The 6,896-nt window shown below is 27.0% G+C and overlaps 1 non-coding gene across 1 annotated transcript; it reads left to right on the plus strand.

Annotated features, from left to right (window-relative positions):
• The first annotated feature begins 2,997 nt into the window (after positions 1 to 2,997).
• Bm14579 lies at positions 2,998 to 3,070 on the plus strand. The gene has a single exon. It is a non-coding gene; the product is annotated as a tRNA-Val (tRNA).
• Positions 3,071 to 6,896: the final 3,826 nt, after the last annotated feature.

Raw genomic sequence — 6,896 nt, forward strand, 5'->3', positions numbered from 1 at the left:
TACTAGCAAAGTTTATTTAAAAAAATTAGAATTTGAAGAAATTTTTCAGTTAAGATATAAAAAGAATTATTTGCTTGTCTATTATTACTATCCGGAATGATTCTGCTTATCATGAATTCAATTAGAGGAGGAGAATTAGAGGAGACTTAATTTACCATTATTGTGACTGAAATATAGCACTGATAAAAATAATATTAATTCTATCATCGATGTTTGGTCGAAATGTCTGTTAAATAAATTGATGTGCTAAGACAATTTTTATGCAAATTTTAGATTTCCTCAATCTTTTAGCGCATTCCATTTCCCCAGTGAATGGAACAAAAAAAAATTTTTTTTTTCATCATTTCATAATTGAGAATTTCATTTGAAATAGTTTTTATAGAAGCTTTGCAAATAAGGCAAATATTACCAATTATTATTTAAATTTTCTAAACTCTTACATAAATTCCTATCCCTATTTAAATTAATTTAACCCTAAAATAGCAATTGATTTGTGGCCTTTAGTAACTAGGCTAAAACTAGTGCCTATGCAATATAATGTATATATCCAAGAGGGTCAATTCGTTAGCTATATGATGAAGCAAAAAGGAAGAGCAGCTGTCGTAGGCTTTATATATTTCATATGGCCATTGATTTTGAAGCAGAACCAGATGTCCTCTTGCCTACACATACATCTGACACCAGATCCGTGAAGCCTGCTGTTGTTACACACTGCTAATGTTGTTGTATCGGGAAAAGCCAAGAGTTAATCAGAGGTCCAGGATAGAAAGCTTTTCAAAAGAGGGCCCAGAAACTATGTAGTAATAATCCAATGGAAATATTCTGGAAGCATTCATTTTTCAACATACATATGCATTAGAAACTTTAGAATTCTAATACAAATTCATATCCAAATTTAATTGCTCACATTTAAATGTTTAAAGCAGATTTAAGTACAAATTCATATAACAACAAAAACGGATTTGAGTAATTCCAAATGGCTTACAAATAAATAAATATTAGTAGTAATTGCAATAAATTGCTTAAATTAATTAAGAGGACTATGATAGGAATATTTTAAAGTAATACAAGAGATTATCAATTACTTAATTACTATCATTATTTTAATTTTTACAAATGAAAATGTTTGATTGAAAGAATACTGTAAATTATAAAATATTTGGGATGAAAGTGGGAACTGGATGGAAGTGATAAAGGGAAATGTTTGCTTGAGATAACGGATCAGTAAACTATTAACGAGTTAGGACAATTATGGAAGGCATCGGAGGTTCATTCACAAAGAGGATTGCATGCATTTATTGCATTTGAGATAACACAAATTAAAGGCGGAAAACGGTTTCTTAAGAAACGGAATGTTGGAAAGGACGGAATAAAAGTGCGGCTTATCGTGTTGATAAAGATTTTGTTACTTATAGCAACTCTGATTTGCATGCGAAAATAAATGAGCCATAAAAAGAAGTTCTAAACCAACAACCATTACGATTCATCTAATTTTGAATCTTATAGTTAAATTTCAGGATAATTTTAAGTTACATCGGTTTCACACAAAAAATTGCTAGAAGAAAGTACTGGAAAAATTGTTTTCAAATATTTCCATTTATTTGCGTTTTAACTTAAAAAATTCAAGTCATTTTTGAAAAAAAAAAAAAAATTATCATAATAAAGTGGTATAACACATATGCATTTTCTAAAACTTGAAGTTTACTACTCCAAAAATGTCACCAATGTTAATTTAAATTAAGGATGTGATACAGTAAATGTTCTTTATTTTTTTTTCATCTTTACCGCAGCGACTTTCCTTTCATTTTGTATAATTTCTGCATAATTTATATGTTTGATAGATACTTTTTGAAGTATAAATGTAAATGTGACCTGAAATTGGTAGTTTTTGCATGGATCTTTCTTGAATAAACGAGGTAACTTCAAAAGAAAAAAAAAATACTTTTTAATAGGTGGCGGTTTTGAGCGTGCGGTAAAGTAAAGAGGACTTAAGCTATTCAGTTGCTATAGCATCTGTCACTTTTTTGGGCCATACGTTATTTCTTCTATTCTGCATCACCATGATCATTTCTGTAATGATTATTTTATTATTATTATTTTATTATTATAACAAATCATCATTATCATTATCATTATTTATTATTTATTTATTTATTTATTTATTATTATTATTATTATTATTATTATTATTATTATTATTATTATTATTATTATTATTATTATTATTATTATTATTATTATTATTATTATTATTATCATTATTATTACTGTTATTGTTACTATTATTATTATCAATATTATTACTGTTACTATTATTATTATCAATATTACTATTATTAATATTACTATTAATTACTATGATTCTTCTTCTTTATTTATCTAGAATAAAAGCAGAACTGAGCATATTATTCACATATATGTGCGCTATATCGACCAAGTAGTATTATTTGACTTTTCTTTTCTGATCATTTATTATCATACAATGAATTCTTTTCCTTTTCTCGTACCGTCAAAATTAAATTTTCTTCAATATTGCACAATTAAATAAAAAAAAACAAAAATCGGAAATGCGTGAATAAAATTAATGAAAACGCAAATTGAACGAAAAACATTCATTTGCAATATTTTTTTCATTCAGTTTGCATTCTCAAAAATTTTCTGTTATTTTATAAAATTTGTAACAATTGAACCCCTCACAATAATAGTTGTATGTGAAAAATGAGGCAATGTATAGGCAAACAAATCTGAGAATTTTTTCTTCTCTTTTTTTTGATGAGATAAGGAAAAAAAAGAAATTTGCATAATAAAATAATGGAAAAGTTCAAGGTGAAGATGAATAACGTGTGACAATTCTTCTTCTCATATAATTTATTACGGCCAGTAAATGACCTTGCTTAAAGCCGTTTTCTTTTTTCTGATATTTTCCAATTAAGGTCAACGAAATCAAAATTACTAATCGAAATTTTTTAAACTAATTTGTAAAAGAGTTGTGTGCGTGGTCTTGTGGTGTAGTGGCTATCACGTCTGCTTCACACGCAGAAGGTCGCCGGTTCGAACCCGGCCAAGACCTGCTGATTGGAGGTGTTCTGCACCCTTTGGGACATACCTTTTAATAATATAGTAAAATTAACATTGGTTAATAAAAGTATTTGTAATGCCATTGATGTGATGAAACAAACTTGAAACGATTCTATAAGTCACAACTTTTTCTTTTTTTTCTAAATTTAATCGTTAGAATCAGTTAATGCATGTGGAAATATAATCTAACGGTCAATTATTAAATTATTTAATTGATAAATATTAAATTTGCAACGGATTGAAGTTATACCTAATGAATGTATAAATTATTTTATTTTTCGTAAAAAATGCTTGCAAATTAATTATCCACTGGACAATCTATTTGGTCAATAATGTTTATTACTTTTTGGGAAGCAGTAATGAATAATAATTTAATAAAATAATAATGTTACTTCATAAATACTTCCTTAACTTTATTTTTTAATCTATTAAAAAAAAGGTATTGAAAAAATCGCGTTGAGCAGAATTAGGAATGAAAGACTTACTGTAATACATCGACGATTGCCATTATGTTTAAAATATTTAAGAAATTATTCTAAATCTATTAAATAATCATCTATTTCTCTTTTAATTATAAACATTTATATGTATATTCCGATAGACAAATGTGCCTATTACTCAAGGACACACAAAATGATCATACGATGTGATACTTTCTCCGTTGTACCCGCAAAGAAACCGGTTCAACAACATACCTCAAAAATATTCCGATTTTAATTCTATCAATACCGTAAGAAGGAAAAGAGTACCGCATCAAACCAAATTTAATCAAAAAAGATTCCAAGGTTATCTTTTTCGGAATCATTATAGTCTCATTTTAATTAGCTCACGAATTATTTGAAAAAAAAAAAAAAAATTAATTTGTTACGGGTAACTGAAGCAGTTACCATTCAAATAAGATATATTTTCATTTTTAATGGATAAGAAGAAAAAGTGAATGAAATCTTTCTTTTTTTGGTCTCAATGAAATATAACTTTAATTTCCAAATTTTACTTTTTCATTATTATTAATCATTTTTCAACTTGAAAGTTAAAAAAAAGAAGCAATATAAGCTTTCAGTTTTTCTAATTCTAATTTATTAATTATATGTTTAATTGTCACATAGAATATTAAAGTTGGCCTTGAATATAGCCAAATTGGAAAGGCGGCTTTTGAATACACCTATATTAAATAGGGAACTATGATTAATAAACCTAAAATGGGATGGATATGAAGTAGAGAGAGAAAGAGAGAGAGATAAATAAAAGGTTAATCCATTTCTGTTGTTAATCATAGATTATATTGATAATTGTGTGACAACAAAGTGTATATCAACACAAAAGATCTCACGTGGATTTACCAGTTAGCAAAAAATGACAAAGAAGCCGGGCGGTCATTACTGCATTATTATCTATTATCCATTAATATGCTACTACTATCTTTTAAATAACTGTACACAATAGAAGAGATGAAATAAATAGTGGCGTCAAATTAGGAATTAAAAAATTGTCAAATTAGAAAGGAAAAAGAAAATACATCCTGTGTACCTATTAATTTGTACTGATAAAAATAGTGCTGTTTATGCGTTAATAAGCTTTTTATTGACAAAAATTTTGGTTAATGATGAAAAAAAGTAAACAATTAGATTTATTAAACTTGCAACGGTTTATAGTAAGAGAAAGAAAACAGAGAAAATTTTAAAGAAAAAATTTTTTTTTTTTTTGATTAAATATACAAAATATTGTCACATTCATGTTAATTTAAGCTAATATTGTCACAATTATCACAGTGTTTTCTTTCCTTCTATTTATTTCTTTATTTTATTTCTCTGAAAGGTTTATTATTTTATTGTCTAATTTAATTGCTAAATTGTAAAAATGTGTAAGCCATTGTAAGCATGCGCAAACTGGTACAGCTGGTCTCAAAGTGATACGCATTTATATTGTAGTAGTATGCTTAAGGCATTAAGCACTAGACAGATAGCACCTGGCCATTTATGGGTGTCCAATTTGAATGAAAGCCGCAAAAAGACGTCATCCTGGAAAACAAGAAATCCTTTCTCTTAAATCAAAACCTAATCGGACACCTGCGCTAATTATAACACCCACAAAGCCACTTTTACATGTTTGTATGTTATAGTGCGGAAACGAGCATGCAAAGGAGAAAAAAGCAGAAAAGGAAGAGCAGCTGATTTAATAAATACTATTTGATACTTTTATTTGCATCCGCATCCAATTAAAAGATTGCATAAATGAATTAAAGGTTTAACAGTTAATTTTTAATTAACTGTTAATTCTTTTTTTTTTTTTGCCCCCTTTCTCTTTTACTTTAATTTATTGAAAATTTTTAAAATCATTTAATGAACTGGCAATCATTTGATGACATGCAAAATATTAAAGGGAAGCATAATAATATATTAGTAATCTTATGATTTTACATTGTTTGAATTTTTTTAAAAAAATTGTAATTTAGCATTGTATAAAAGAAATATCTTGAAATATTCCTGGCATATGTTGACAAAAATACCTTATAAAATCAATTAATCAATATCGAATTTAGCAACTATTTTAGTAATGAAATATTTCTTATCAAAGTATTACTTTTATGTAACAAATCAATTAATACAAATGCAGTTTTTGCATCTAAATTATATCACAAAAATATTTTATTTTTGAATTTAAATAGAATTCCCTTAGCTTTATTCATTCACTTAAATAATACGATAATAATAAATTAACAAATTGATATTATTTGCTTTTTTTTTTTTTTTTTTTGCAGACATAGCAAATTAATTGTAAGCCATGAAAAGCTAAATTAAAAATATTCATCTTTTCTTTTTCGCAAAATTTATTGAAAATTATATTTTGCTAAGTAATTAATTAGATGCATAGTTTTGCGCTGATTTACAATCCAAAAAATATTTTCAAATAGTTTGAAGAAATATTAATCTTAGAAAGAAGAAGTTGTTATCATTATCATATTTATCAGCTGCATCGCTTTCATCTCTTTTTAGCCTTAATTCATTTATGGCACATATTTTAAATTTATCAAATAGAAAAATGGAATTATTGAAAGAATGAGCAGTGATAGCGATGAAATCCCATGTATTTAACTTATTTTAAATGAGGTACCGTTTGCATTATTTGTTGGATAGAGCAGATGATGATAAGCAGACCCCAATTCAATCCAAAGCTTTCGTTGTTGGAAGACTAACAGCTGCATAATATAGGCCAGAACCAGTACTCCTACTTCTGCTCCTGCTGTTGTCATCCATCTGGCGTATACTTTTTGGCCTTAATACATTTTACTTTGTACATAGCTTAATTGTATTTAAAATCAAATTATTCCGATTCGTTATTATTATTATTATAAAATACTAATTTGAAATAATTTAACATTTATTAAAATATTTTCATTGCCATTTTTTCACTGATATGATAATATGATTTTTTGTTTTTGATAGTATCAGTGAATATTATTATAGAAAATGGTTAATTGTATGTTAGAATTGAATCATATCGAAATGAATTAAGTCGGTATAACCAAAGGTTACAGGTAACATCTGGGTAAGTACTTCTTAATACTGATCTAATGTATTCAGGTGTTTACAAAAAAAAAAAAAGTGAGGGAGACAGAAAGAGAGAGAGGGAGAAAGGAAGAGAAGGAGAGAAAAAGAAAGAGTTTGGTCTAAAAAAGAACAAACAAACATCAAAGTACCTATACCGATCAACATTTTGTTCATCAACAGGTACTTCAAAATCACGACACAGGTTTATACTTCATCAAGGAGCAGGGATTGTGTCGTAAATTTGCAATTATGAACTGTTATGCATATTCC

This window comes from Brugia malayi, assembly GCF_000002995.4.
Source record: "Brugia malayi strain FR3 genome assembly, contig: Bm_v4_ChrX_scaffold_001, whole genome shotgun sequence".
NCBI lineage: Eukaryota > Metazoa > Nematoda > Chromadorea > Rhabditida > Onchocercidae > Brugia > Brugia malayi.